The 15739-nt window shown below is 38.7% G+C and overlaps 1 protein-coding gene across 17 annotated transcripts in view; it reads right to left on the reverse strand.

Moving 5' to 3' along the window:
* MLIP (muscular LMNA interacting protein) overlaps nt 1-15739 on the reverse strand; it is a 128337-nt gene that overhangs the window by 78123 nt on the left and 34475 nt on the right. The window lies entirely within an intron of this gene.

Raw genomic sequence — 15739 nt, forward strand, 5'->3', positions numbered from 1 at the left:
AAATTAGAAAATATTAGTTACTTCCACTGACAGCTGTCTCCTAGAGGACTTGTGTAAACCAGAGGCAGGTTATTTATACCATTTGCTGTTGTCTCTACAATTTAGGAGAAGAACCCAGTTCTCTGAGCCACATCCAGAATGAATTTCCATGTGTCCACCTCTAATTTGGAAAGAATAAGGTATTTTGATCCTAGAAAGTGAAAAAATTTGAGTAAATGGCAGACACATCAGTTCTGAAATTGGGTTTTGTATTCACAAACTCATGCCAGTAAGTTACGTTACATTGCAGACTTGCACCAGTTAGAGGTGTGTGCTTCAAGGGCTCAGGGACAGAGCGATCTACTTTCCTCCACTCCACTTCCCCCTTTTCCATCCAAGTGGCCAAGCACAGGAGAGTCTGAATCAGTAGCAGAAGGGTGACTGCTAAATGCTCCATGACACCAGGAGCTGTGGTATTTTACACAAGAGAGAAATGACATGGCTCTTTCTCTCAGCAGCTATGGTATGCAAGCCTGACCACTGCTCTTCATAAACCAGCAGCACAATATTTAAATAGGAATAGCTGGCACATTAAATGCCTTGTCCTTACTCCTAATACAACAGAGTATACGAGTATTCAAGCACGTACACACTAACTAGCAGAAGCCAGTCCCTGCAGCACAGCAAAGGGACACATCCAACCACCCAAAGGTGCTTTTCAAGAGGCAGGTTTACCTGTACCCAGGCAGGAGCACATATCATATTAGCATTAGTGTCACCCTACAGCTGACACTACCCATTATGGTCTTGCAGAGCACCTAAATCTCCACTGAAATTAGCTGGAGATGGCCTTTGCTTTCCACCAGATATTTGGCTGTGCTTTCATATTCCATCTCTAGTTAGGAAATGCTGCTAATGACTCTACCTCAGCCATCTTTACAAAATTTTCCTTTCTCTACCTTGTCTTCTTGTCGTGCTCTTACTTGATACTTGACATCAACTGTTTTGTATCTGTGAGCACTCGTGTGAGCAACAAATATTCTTTATAAAAGAAAAAAGAAGAGAGAAAGAAAAAGTGTGCAAATAGCTAGCACCACACAAACAGAACTACAGAAAATTACAATCAAATGTTTTAGCATTGCCAAATTCCAAGTACTGTATCTCTGTATTTGTAATGAAGAAATGTGAATGAAAAACCAAGTTACAAAGACCCCAACTGTTACATAGTAACGACGATATATTGTGAGCGCATTTCCAGAATTCCCAGACCCTAATTCTATACCATGTCTCATGCTGCACTTTCAGTTTTATTGCTTTGGTGGAAAAATTAAAGGATACATGAAGAAAACCTTATTGTATTTGGCCTAAACACATCATAGAACTCATCATCAAAATGGGTTGCAAGCTAAAACTAAGGTTGAAAAACATATATAAAGATGTGCAAGCTAGAACATTTTTTCAGCTGAAAGGTGTCATGACAGTATTTACATTCCCTTAGTATATTTTATTTCTTATGGAGTTTAGAAAGCAAAACCAACAAGTAGAATTACTGTATTTTAGAAAGTTTTATGTTGCCAGATACTGTGTGGCAATGTGCAGAAATGCACTCCCTTTAAATTCACTTATAGAGAGTGGAAAACAGGAACTCCTAGCAGGTAAAACTGGTCATGCAATCTAGGTTGCACCACAGAAACCTAGGCAATGAGCAAATATCACAAAACTAGTTAGAAAACACAGATATTTACAAAAGGGAAAACAAAAGAGAAAAAATCTTGTTTAAAAATATGTTTTAAGTGATTGTTTTCATTTTTCTGATTTCAAAAAAAAATAAGTTAAAATACTTTTACATTTCAAAATTTTAATACTTTTTAACTGGTAATGCTACAAATGAGAGAAAGAGAGAGAGAGAGAGAGAGAGAGAAAGTTTCTCCCTTTTTTATTTTTAAATGTTTAGCTTTTAGCACTGTGGCCTTTAGTTTTCAATTATTTCTTCTATTTCTTCCCAAAAAAGGAAGGAAAAAGTAAAAATTGGACAATGTGATGCAAAAGAAACCTTTACATGCTACTGTTGGCTTTTTTTTTCCTCAGGTAGAGAAAGAATTTTGCACCTTTTTCATATACTCAATATACTCATTTAATTTACTGTGTCTCTCTGGCTGATGTCTCTATCCTAGAAGAACTAAAGGAAATGAACACAATGGACCTTCAACATTTAACTGCATCTATTGGTAGCTATTCTGACATGCAGAGGTAAATAATAGAGAAATAAAATTAAATATATATATATTTATGAAATCTTCTAAATAAAAAAATATCTATGAAATCTTGTAGATTGTCATCCTTTCTTCAGACCCAATAATAACAGCAGAAATAATTCAATGCCATACATTCCCTGCTGCTCTAATTCACTTGAATCAATATAGTTATGGTGGCATCTGCAACGTCCATTCAAGTTAATACTAATGAATTCTGGTTTATATTATGTAATCAACTTTATGCACAATGTCATAATTGCTTGGCTTTAAGTGCATGCTTTTATGTTACTTAGTTCTTTGAAGAATATAAATTAGAGAGTTTAATATAGCTAACTTTTAAATATCCATTAGGGGGCTATAGACAGCTGCATAATATGTTGCTGAATAGTTTTAAAAGGAGAAACTTATTTTAAATGATTTCCACGACTTCCTATGTCATCAGTTTGCCGTTGTTAACAGGTTTGTCACATAATTAATACCATCAATTTACAGCTGACCCAAGGTAGAAAATTAAATTATATTAATTATTGCTTTTATTACCACAGCATCTACAGTTCTTACTTGGAGAGCACATATTTATTGTCTTGGGTACCTTATGAAGACAAATGAACACTTCTATTTATTCTCTCTCATATTCTATATGCATTCAGTACACTGCCTGTTTTGTAATTTAAATTGAGGTCCCATTGTCAGTGATTGCTTGCCAGGATTTCCTTCTGGAATACAGATTGCTAAAGTGAAATTGAATATGTTGGTTCACATTACTGCTTCTTCCACTGATTTGTTAATACAAGTCATTTCACTAATAAAATGATACCTTGAGAAAACCTCACTGTAGAAATATCGAGTACTTCCTTACTTCCTTTTGAGGTGGCTTATTTATTTAAAGGACAGAAAAGAAAATATAGTCATAAATAATAGGGAAAAAGAAAAGCTAAATGTGTGCAACATGACATAGAAATATGTTGACTGATGTCCTGCTTTGGTCAGAGCACAAATTCACATGCCCCAAATTCCTGCTAAATATAGCTTTCACACACAAGGCACAGCTAAAGCAGTGAGCCCAACCTGGAGATGGGCCATCCAAAAACGTCTGTCTCGTGTAAGCTGTTCTTAGACTTTTTTTCTATGTTCAGACTAAAGTCAGACCACAGAACAGATATTGTCCTGTCCTGTAGACTGAGAACAAGGCTAATCTGGTATAAATGAATCACTTAATGACATGTAAGAATCTTCAGCAGATTTTCCTATCCCAATTTACTGTATCTATCGGAGTTACCCGGTACAGATTAGCTGATTATTGTGTAATATGAGCTCCAGTTTATCTGAAACCTTTTACAAACAGCAGCAGATGATCATCTGAACACCAGCTTCGTATCTGTGAAACTTCAGGGGAAAAGCTAAAGCCATTCCAGAAGTCTGGGGTGAAATTTCAGCCCCAATGAAGTTTGTGCCAAAATTCCCATCGACAGCTGTGGTCCAAGAAGTTCCCCACGCCATTTCCTAGCTCTACTATGTATGTACTTATTGTATCACCTTCAACAAAACACTTAGCTTCCCTCAGTACAGCAGCACACACTAAAACTCACATGCAGATGAGTATCTTTTGAAAATTAATGCATGAAAAACACTAGAAAGAGCAAATGACTAATAGTATAACATTGTCATTTATTATTCACAATGCAAGAGTTCATTCAGCTGAAATGTTTCTTTTCAGTAATAATTTTAATTAGCTTTTCAGCCTGGCAGAATTTATACAACTGTAATTACTCTTTCATACTGGTCTACACAGATACAGCTGAGCAAAGTGAAAAGTAAGTAAAGATAACCTTTAATTTCCTCTGTTGCAAAAGGGGAGTAATATAACTTGCCTGTTACATTTAATTAATGTAATTAAATGCGGTTTGATTAAATGGTGACATTGGACCTCAAGGCAACCTGGATCTCCAAGTCATATTTTATGTACCACTGACATCCTTAAAGCCCTTACTTGTGCCAGTCTCCTAAAACAGCTAGGAAGCAACATCTTCCAAGCTAAAAACACCTCTGTTGTAGCACCCCAAGATGCTCTAGTCCCTCATCTATGCATAAAGCTCCAGGTAGGCAGTCCCACACCAGACTGTACACAGCTACCCTTTCAGCATATTACCACTGTTCCCTTCTGTCCGTCCTGCATTCATTTCATTGTATGGATCAATCAGAAATGACCCAGAAATGTTGTCTCTCTGATTTTTGCACAGGTTTTTATAGTATGGCCAGACTTGCCATCTGGTCTTGCATAGAAGGCATTCAGGGACTGACAAAAGTAGAATGAAAAAGTTTAAAAGCTGATTGCAAAAGAAAATTGTAAAAACCTGGTGCTGTCTGGCATGTACGTGCACTGATTATCAAAAACCTTAGCAGTCAGAAGACACGCTTAGAAATGGGAGGCTTCAGACCAAGTCCAGTGCCTCTAGAGACACAAAAATACCTGCACCTGAACAAAGGTTCTTACAAGTTCTTAGGGTGTATGAGTTTGTGTGTAGAGTATCCATACTAGTATCCATACACAGAGACATTCACACACACTGATACTCTTATGTACAATGCCATGATACTTCCCCTTGTACAATGCCATGATACTTCCCCTTCCCAACAAAAAGCCTGCAGCCTGCTAAGTCACATTGGTATAGCAGCAGTGAGACATAACAGAACTCACTTTTTCAGTCTTTCTGTGAATAACGTCACAAAAATTGAAGTTCTCACCTCAATTATTCAGTAAGAAATGTAAAGTTGGCCTGAACTGATGGTATTTGCTGGTATAAAAGTTTCTTGCAATTTCTGCTGTCCTGGGACTCTGTTGAGTCCCAGAATGCTGCTGTCATCCTCACAGAAGTCTTTGGGCACAGTCTCACTAATGTGTATGACATAATTGTCCTTATTTTCTTCTCCCAAAAGTTGTTTCTAAAAGCAGGTGTCATTTTCAAGTCAAGCTTTGGGAATAGATCCAAATCCCTCCTTATATGTGTGAGAGCTGAGAGATCAGTCTTGGTGGATGATGCTAACAAGGGACTTCAGTTTTACAGTAGCATGCATCAGCCACCTGCACTTCAATTCCTAGATGTGTCTGAGCAGATGGGGGCTGGAGGGATTCCAGCCAGCATTGAACCTCACCTACACATGGTGAAGTTTCCCCACCACACTGCTGGGCCCTGTCCTTCCTGCCATCACTACCATGGGAAGACCAAGCCCAGAGGAGCCCATCTGGTGCTGCCACCACCAACAAGCACCTTAGCAGTTTTCCTTACAAAGAGATGTTGCAGCACGACTTCAGCAACACACCAGAGATGTCATTGGAAGCAATACATTTTGATAGCAGGTGCTTCCCAGTATCACATCAGTGTCTGTGTGGATCCTGTGTCTTCTAATGGACCATTATCTTTGTACAGTGAACTATTCGGTGACTCCAGAAACAGAATATGTGTGTTAATAAAACAGATGTTATGTTATCAGAAACCATAGCTTGAAGGCTGTTGAAGAAAAACAGGGGATTTTAACAGAACCTTCCAAAAATACAAGCACAAGATAATAGCAGAAGCCTTGAAAGCACAAGTACAGGATAGGGGCCCGAGGGCTACAAGCATAAACCATTAATAATAAGTTATTGCTCACTACAGGAATGCGGTCTTGTGTACTGATATTAAGGGTAACAAAGGAAACAAAGAAGCAGTATCCAGCTTTATATATGTATATATAAACTTACCACATACAGTAAAGTTAGGATATAACAGCATTTGCTGGCCAGTGAAGAAAGATAAATGACAAAATAAACGCATAACATGTACGTTAGCAAACATATAAAAATAAATCAAAGTGGATTAAATGCACAGAGGAAGTAAACTCCACCATTAACATCATGCACCTCCCTGCAAACAACTAGAAATCCCCACTGTTTGTCATAACACATAGAGAAAAAAAAAAAAGTATAAAAGGAGAAATTTATTATATGTAGGTTTTAATTATATCACATCATTATTAGTAATGACCTTCGCTAATCAGATCACTTGAACTTTAACTGTGGATATCACTGTAACTGGACCAGTAATTGACATAAAAGCCCTGCGCACATGTGAATTTGTGTTCATTTGTGTAAATGGTCTGATGGGGGGGGTGGGGGGGTGCGGTAGATTGAAGAGATAGTAGGTACGAAAGTTATTGCATGAAAGTCCCTCCCAAAATGACAGGCTCAGAGGATTAGTGGTCCTGTTGAATGAACAAGAACTGATGCATTCAGAATACCACGAGTCAGTCCAGCCTGCACAAGGCCACCAGCACACACTTGTCACATCAACAGTGAACGAGTTGGGTAATTTTGACCTCATCCCAGCAGGCCATGGAATGCTATGTGGACAAAGACTGGGGGGTTATACACACAAAAGAAGAAGCAAAGGTCCCCTGGAGTAACTTCATGACCTCACCTAAAAGCCAAGGGCAGAGAACAACCTTCTACACCTGCACAAAAGGTTGTCCTCGCAGCTGTCTCCAGCTGGATAGCCTTGAATGAGTGTGCAAGGGTACCAGAGACACAGCTGAGCAGGTAAAGGCGCCATGTGAACAGCCACCTGCTATTAATAAAAACAGCCCCACAATTCTTATTAATTATTATTACATTAACAACCTCCTTCTATTGACAGTAATAACTGGAGTAATAAAATGTATTCTGATAAATATTGCTTGTGGTAAATGCCTCGTCTGAACTGCCCCCCTGTCAAGGAAAAGGGAATTAACAACATAATAACTCTATGATTAGACAGCTCATGCTTCAATTAGATTACCTACAGACTCTTGCAGCATTATGTATATTTCTCGAGTTTGCATAAGCTGTACCAGGTCTGGCATCTGGTCTTCAACCCTACCCTTGAGGCTTGGTAGTAATTTGGACACAACAGGTAAGATTGAGCATTTTCCACCTTTGTAATGTTTCTGCTCACTTTTGGAGAACTGTTTTCCTGCTTTGTTTATACACAGCTGAAGAAGGACTGTTACAACCCTATTTAAAAGCAAAGTTTTGCAGGTGTGCTTTAAATGGCTCCAAGATAGAAGCTGTGTGTGAAATCCCTCCTGGACTCTGGATGACGGGTCTCTCCATGCTTCTCTGCCAATCTCTTTTAGCAAGACCACTTTAGCAGTATTTCAGCATACACAACAGCACCGACAGTCTCGTTACTGTTCTATCCATGATACTTCAGAGCCTAAACACCCTTATCATCCAACTTCGACCACCTGTCTCTGGGTGACTTGGATATGCCTCTTCTCTCTGCCTGAGATTAATAGCTCCTGTCATTGTCTGCCACCCCCAAATGCAAACATCCAGCTCCATCTGGAGCTTTTCTTTACCAAAAGTTTCCTTTTCCTCTCTTTTCCCTCTCTGTTACTTCTATTAGCTAAACAACGGTAGAATTATGTCTAATTTTTGGATAGCTTTTTCAGGTTTGTTAATTATTTTTTTTTTCATTTTTGAAATCTGCAAAGTGTAAGGGTTTTTTGAGGGTTAAAATGTTTTGACCAAGTTGGGTTTAATTGGAAGCTAACTTATCATTTAAAGATAATTGATCTGACAGGGGAAAAGAAAAGGTTGATGCGATTTGCTCCTGGCAGCACAGATTCTATCAAGTTGTCTCTTGTGTTCAGACTCTGCCCTTATTACTAAACTTTCATTTTCATTTATTTTAAATCTCTGAAGCATGACATTTTCAATAGATCCCTTCCCAAACCACGATATCTTGTGTCTAGGCATTCCTTTTGCTAAGGTGTTACATTTTTGGAGCAGGGTTCCAAAGTGTATAAGGAAACATGTAGAGCTATAGAGTTAAATTTTCAAAGGAAATGCATCTGGCATGCACATATCAATGACAGAGAACAGTACGGCTTTTACATTTTAAAGTTTTCTCAGTGGTTGATCATGACATACTCTTAAATATGATTTTCCAGATCCATAAGGCCATCCAGCACCTGGATTTGTCAGGTTTTTGATCAGCCAGAAAAAGAGTTAAAAATAAATAGAAGTAAAAATACAATTATAGTAATAATAAGTTTAAAAAGTTATGTTTTCACAGACTTCATAAAGTGCAAATTAAAACCTTAGTCTTTACCCACTCTCATATGACCAGACTGAGGAATTCTAGTCCACCTGCTGCCATTCCAGGAGGCAGCAGTGAAAGCCTTATAATACCAGTTAGTCTGGATGCCTCAGCTCCTTTCCATAAGGAACCAAACAGAGGTGTTATCTCTGATGATAAAATAAGGATACAAAGCCTATTTTGGAAAACTTCAGACACTTAATTTTCTTTTTAAGCTTTTAACCAATCATAGGTGTAGGCAGTTGGTATTTTGATCATTAAAAAATTGATAATTTCATCATGTATAATCAGCAATAGGTTTTATGTCAGAAGCCACACCACCCTCTCAGTCACCTGTGCAAATACATGTAATTTAACAATCACAATCACCATGAGCCTATCTACAAGCATTCTTACCTGTCCTTCACTAATAAAACTCACTGGGCTGGTAATTTGACTGTCTCCTTCCCCAGACTGCTGTCCATAACACAGCTTGGAGAAAAATAAAAAAGGAACTTCAAAAAACAGTGAAGAAATGCGTGTGACAAAACTGAAGCGCTCATATTTTCCTCTTCTCAGTAGCGATTTTCAGAGGTCCTTTTAACTAGCTATTTTCTGAGTAGGCCTGTGTGGGCCCAGAAGAATGCTGGCTACAAAGCGTGATTATTCAGGCTCTCAGCTATAAACATGTAAGAAGGTAAAGCTGAACGGCTGCTTGCTTCTTCCACACGTTCACAGAAGAGGATGGTATACTTAGGATTTTGTTTTCTTCTCAGTGCTAATCATTAAAAAGCAGCTGTCTTTAAACATTTAACATCAGCTTTCCCAGATGTCAAGAATACTGTATGTTTAACTATGCTAGGGTCATTTTCATCTGACTTTATCTATTTGGAAGAATAGCTACACTTGTTCCAATTAAGTCAGTTTATTTTGATTTTTTTTTTTCCAACAAAAGAGCTTGTGTGAAGGGTTGTCATTTTACAAACTTGACTTTGTTTCACTAAGAAAAAATATTTTGAGTTTTGTACATTGGCATAATCATTCAGCTGAATAGTCATGCACCATTCCTCAGATATTTTAGAGTGTAGGAAAAAGAATGTAGATTCTCTACAACAGACTGTACATTTTGTACCAAGAACAAGCATAATTTATTTAGCCAACAAATCCAGGCAGGTTGCAAACTGATTTCTATGCTCCGCTCTGCCTCAGGCTTCCTGGGCAGCCCTGATCAACTGCCTGCAACCTTGTCGGCTCTAAAATGTTCTAGAAATCCATGGCTAACCACAACTTCAGTCTTCACCAAGTGTTTGCAAATATGTTACATCCACCTTACACTATTTGACTACTTCTGGTGATGAAAATATGCCTAATTAACATGTGCTAGCCTTAACTTAGAAGAACTTTTGCTTGTTTGGTTTTCTTGCTCAGGGATGAAATATGGCATCTATCAAGGTTCCTCTATGAGTCCAGCCAAGAAGCCCTTCACAGCTAGGATGATCCCATGCAGATTGCTATCTTTACCCAAAGTAAAGTTCTGATTTTGCCTTGCAATTCGTATTCCTGCCAGAACAGTGATGCTGTTTACTCTCATAATCAGGTTTTTTCTTCTGTCTAGCTTTATGCTCTTAGCCTTATATTCCAATGTCAACTAACTCATCTTGTATTACAGCATTTATTAACACATCTGGCCAACACACCTGACCAATGACATTTTCCTTCCTCTATTTATATTTATAAATCAGCTACGCTTCTCAGACACTGTCTTTTCTATTTTCAGTTTGCAAACTACCTTTAAGTTATCACCTGTAGAGTTTGCAACATCTGAAGCAGACCTAGAGAGAAGTGAGAAAACAGTGTATCCAGGTGTTGGGCTTGAAAGTATGCTACTGATGCCAGACTTCTAACGGAGAATCTCCCAGATTTGAGCAAAACTTTGTCAATGTTATCTTCCAAAATATACTTTAGATTTTCAGATGAAAACATATAAATAAGAATGTCTCTATAGACACTATGAACTAATCAAAAAGGTCATTGCATTATAAAAAGGGCAGGTGATTTAATTTTAATGAAAATAAGTCTGTACATTGGCTTTTACATCCCAGCAATATTTTCTTCAGAAACATGTAGCATAAGAATGGACGTGGTGATGTAATATAAAACTGTTTTTCATGTAGTGACAGGGTGTAGATTCAACAGATTTGTTCATACTCATTTTTACTTCATGTTGCATCTTCACTCTAAGCAATCAAAGGAAGATATGAATATAATAATCATAGCTTTAGGTTAAAGAAGCAATTGAGTTAGTTTATAGCCAGAACTGCATTTTGGGAGATTTAACATTTCAATCACCTTAAAGCATATCAAAATCCATGTTTTCTATAATACTTGAAAATAAACTCAGTACTACCAAGGCTGATTCTGGCAGCAGTCCTGAGATGTTCCACACAGATCCTTAAACTACCTTCATCACCAGGCAAAAGTAGTTACCTTCAAGCTGTTACCATTAGCAGACACAATTAACATAAATGACATGGGATGTTTTTTTTCTCCTCTTCATAGAATCATAGAATCATAGAATATCCTGAGTTGGAAGGGACCCTTAAGGATCATCAAGTCCAACTCTTGACACTGCACAGGTCTACCCAAAAGTTCAGACCATGTGACTAAGCGCACAGTCCAATCTCTTCTTAAATTCAGTCAGGCTCGGTGCAGTGACCACTTCCCTGGGGAGCCTGTTACAGTGTGCAACCACTCTCTCTGTGAAGAACCCCCTCCTGATGTCAAGCCTAAACTTCCCCTGCCTCAGCTTAACCCCGTTCCCACGGGTCCTGTCGCTGGTGTTAATGGAGAAAAGGTCTCCTGCCTCTTGACACCCCCTTACGAGGAAGTTGTAGACTGCGATGAGGTCTCCCCTCAGCCTCCTCTTCTCCAGGCTGAACAGGCCCAGTGCCCTCAGCCGTTCCTCGTACGTCTTCCCCTCCAGGCCTTTCACCATCTTCGTAGCCCTCCTCTGGACACTCTCCAACAGTTTCATGTCCTTTTTATACTGTGGTGCCCAGAACTGCACACAGTACTCGAGGTGAGGCCGCACCAGCGCAGAGTAGAGCGGGACAATCACCTCCCTCGACCTACTAGCGATGCCGTGCTTGATGCACCCCAGGACACGGTTGGCCCTCCTGGCTGCCAGGGCACACTGCCGGCTCATATTCAACTTGCTGTCTACCACGACCCCCAGATCCCTCTCTTCTAGGCTGCTCTCCAGCGTCTCATCGCCCAGTCTGTACGTGCAGCCAGGGTTTCCCCATCCCAGGTGCAGGACCCGGCACTTGCTCTTATTGAACTTCATGTGGTTGGCGATCGCCCAGCTCTCCAACCTATCCAGATCCCTCTGCAAGGCCTTTCCACCCTCATTCGAGTCCACAACTCCTCCAAGTTTGGTGTCATCAGCAAACTTGCTCAAAATACCTTCTATTCCTACATCCAGATCGTTTATAAAAATATTGTCCGGCAGTTTAGCATTTTGATATTTTTTAAGTGTTGTTATGTCACGGTTATCTTGTATTATGTTTTTGATTAGGCTAAAAGTATAGACACATGCTTCAAATTGTAAGTTTTACATTCTATTGTAGCATCTGAAAAAGATCTCTCTTCCTTTTGTCTCAGATGGGTGACTCTGCAGTCTCCTAAGGGCAGAGCCAGCAAATCCAAGGAGAACATTTCTTGCTTACTGCTATATTCTAAAATGCCTGGATTGAGGAAAGTCCTGCAAGGCTTCAGATGGTATGCTGATTTTTATTTTTATCACTTTGGACAGTTCTTTGCTGAGAGTTACTTGAAATAAGTAAAATATTACCTAGGAACTGAGTGGAAATTGATGTGATTTTTCAATGAGGTCTTAGCTTTGAAAAGGACATAAATATATCTTGGATGCCAACTAAATGTTACTTCTGTCATTACTAGTAATAGAGAAGTAACATTTATCAGCATGCTCACAAGAGTTTGATTCGATACAACAGACTCAACTTCAAGTTAGAGTCAACTTCAAATGTGTTGGAAAATAATATTATATATGCACAGTTTGTTACCAACAGAGATTGCTTTCTGTTTTTCCTCCATGTCCTGAAAACTGTATTTCAGAGGGAAATGAATATTGCAATTCAAATTATATAAATGAGGAAGTTAATTTAAAAGTTAAAAAACTTGAAGTGTTTCAGTTATCCATTTGTTGTTTTGAGATATTATTTAAAGTTTCAACTTCTACTAACAGAGATCCTTAAATGAGACATCAAATACAGATTCTTCGTTTAAATTCTATAAGAAAGACCCTATAGCTCATGTATTACTTTCTCACCCAATGTTTGGACAAGTTGGAAGATTTACAGGTCATAAACAGATTTGGACTTAATAAAACTCTCCTTCTTACATTTCAGCAAATAACTTGCTAGCATACTTTATCCCAGAGACTACATAACTCCTGTGAATAATATTCAGAAATCACAAACATTTTTAAACAATGTTTTCACATCTGTATGCACAAAGCAATGTACAATCTAAAAGCTTCATAATAAATGCTTCGTGAGCAGTTTCAGAGGTTTACAAATATAGAAGCATATCCAGGTTCAAACTAAAAAAAAAATAAAGTTTAAAAACCTTAGCTCTGTAAGTCCCACTGCAATGCAATGTAACTGTAGTTATGCATGCTTTTTACTAAAGCTTCAGGTTATCTTCTACATATATATTTCTTATATATATATGCGTGTGTGTGTGTATTTAAGAAAAGGTTGTCAGTGTACTATTTCTGTCAAATTCTGTCTTTTCATTTTCCTTCTGGTTCATCAAGGGAGAAAAAAAAAAAAAAAAAAAAAAAAAGTGATTAGAAGCTCAGTCTTTCAAACATTACCCAGCTAACGTTTTGATTGCAGTAGAGGCTGCAGCTCAGTGGAAGAGCTCAGCCACTCCAGGAAAAACACAAAGCACGTGTGCTTGCAGGATCAGTCCTCTTCTCTGAAATGTCCTTTCTCTAACTTTTAAAGGAAATATATTATGTGACAAATGCAGTCTATGAAAAAGGCAGTTACTTCATGTAGTACATGTCCTACAGCTCCAGTCTCTGATTTTGCATCTGCCCTGACTATTAGGTCTTCTTTGTTAACTAGCCAGAAGTTGGCAGTGAGAAAAAAGTTGGAAAGTTAAGGAAATGAAACAAGTTATTTTTGGAAGTGGCTTAAAAGCCCTCTTGTACCAAGAGGTACAAGAGGTATTTTTTCTCTGCTTCCCAGAAAAGATCCTTGTAGGAAATTACCAGATATACTGGTAGCTGGTAACATTTCATTCATTTAAAATGTTGCCTTAATTTCAGTAGAAGAAGCCAAACACTGTGCTTGTTGCATGTAGCATTGCCTCAGCTGACTCTGTATTGCCATTATACATAGGAAATCTCATCTCCTTTGCAGTTCTGAAGTGGACCAGGAATTTTTAATTTAAGTATTTTCTTCTGCATAAGTCAGTTTGCTTGAACAAAATCCTTTAACAGAACATACTTGGTTTTAGTCACTTTTAATCTGGAAGGTTCCCTGAATCCAGGAGGGACTGACTAGTGGAAACACTGAGAAGGATGGACAGAACAGTTTTGAATATGTCTCTCTTTGAAGACCAAGATGGAAACATACTCCAAGTTTCCTACAGTGCTAATGAAAGCCCCACCTATCAGGTAATTAACTATTTTCAGCTTTCTCTTTCTTAGACACAATTTTCGGCACAAACTTTGAAAGATGTCATCCTCAATTAGCATCATAGAACAAACTGCCAAAAGTTGTAACTTTCCTTCAGAAAAAGTTTTCTCCTAGCCAGAAATGTCACACCTATTCATTGAATGTAATGGTGGTGATATGACCTCCCAGGGTCAGGGAAAACAATCAGCACAAAAATCCTGAAGCTGAGGACTTGGGTGGAGGATGTACATTCGATGGACAACCACGTAACTTCAGGTAGATTTGCAAGAATACCTTTTGCTCTGCAACGCTCATCGGCACCTGCCTTCTATCAGAGCAGTAGTGACCCACAACATCACCTGAAGTTCACAAACAAGTCAGAAGACTGCAGGTGAGGTGTCTGTACTGAGGGGTTCATCATCACAGAATCACAGAATGGCCTGGATTGTAAGGGACCCCAAAGATCACCTAGTTCCAACCCCCTGCCATAGGAATGCCACCTACTAGGTCAGGTTGCCCAGGGCCCCATCCAACCTGGTCTTGAACACCTCCAGGGATGGGGCATCCACAGCTTCTCTGGGCAACATGTGTCAGTGCCTCACCACCCTCTGAGTGAAGAGAGTTGTCATGGGCTTCTCTCCTTCTTGCAAATCCAAGCATTTCAGGAAAGCACATGGTCACAGATTGAAGTAATTGCTAGGTGTTTTTCTTTGGCTTCTTACTAGTGATATGTCAACAAAAGATTTAAGGCTGCATTGGCCCATAGCAGTTCTGGTCAACAGCAAAAGTGCTTACACAGAGGATTTCTGGAACAAAGAACAAAATCATGCCTGCTTCAGAGTTCCTTGTCTGCAACATAGAACACGGCTATTTCCTATTCATTACACTTCCACTAGAACCTCAAACATTCATCAGAGCACTCAGGATGAAGAGGCTTTTGACATGCTTTCTGTAGAAAGAGTGTTTGTGTGCGTGTGTATGTAAAATAAAAGATGGGAGAATGCTATGTGGGTGGAGGTAAAGTGTCAGGAATTTGGGAACTGCTTTTGCAAACAGCTATGTCAGCAGACTGTGTACTTGTCCCATTAAAGCAAATTAGATTTTGCTCACATGAAATTGTAGAGTTTTTATGATTACCTAGGAAAAAATTAAATCTTGAGTTGATTTTTGTAAAGTTTCTGAGATCAAGCAAAAGCAAAAATACGTTGTGCTGTGCTATCTTTGCACCTGCCTACTTGAAAAATATTCTTCATTTCATAAGACTAGTTAAGGGCACGGTGCCACAAGAAATATGCCTGTTCACATCAAAAGATCAAATTCTAAATGATCAGCTTGTTTCAACCCTCATAGCTACCTAAGTGCACACTTCAGAAGTTATTTTTCTCATCCAAACTCTGCTTATCAGAGCATGTTCACGTGATTGCAAGTCTATTTTAAAAAGTTATTATCTTTCAGCTGAGGTACTGATAGTAAACCAATGAGCTGCTGGGCATCTGCAGTTGCCAAAAAAAAAAAAAAAAAAGTGAGGAAAATAGGGTTTTACCTTTACTTCTTCCCTGTGCAGTGTGAGAATGCACCCCTACTAAAAAGGGATAATGTATTTGAATGTATTAATTGAATACTTGCAATCTTGTGACCTTTCATATCTGCCTAAGCAAGCCTGAAACATGAAAGACTCTTTGCAAGATCTCTTAGT

The sequence above is a fragment of the Anas platyrhynchos genome, chromosome 3 (genome assembly GCF_047663525.1).
Source record: "Anas platyrhynchos isolate ZD024472 breed Pekin duck chromosome 3, IASCAAS_PekinDuck_T2T, whole genome shotgun sequence".
Taxonomy (NCBI): domain Eukaryota; kingdom Metazoa; phylum Chordata; class Aves; order Anseriformes; family Anatidae; genus Anas; species Anas platyrhynchos.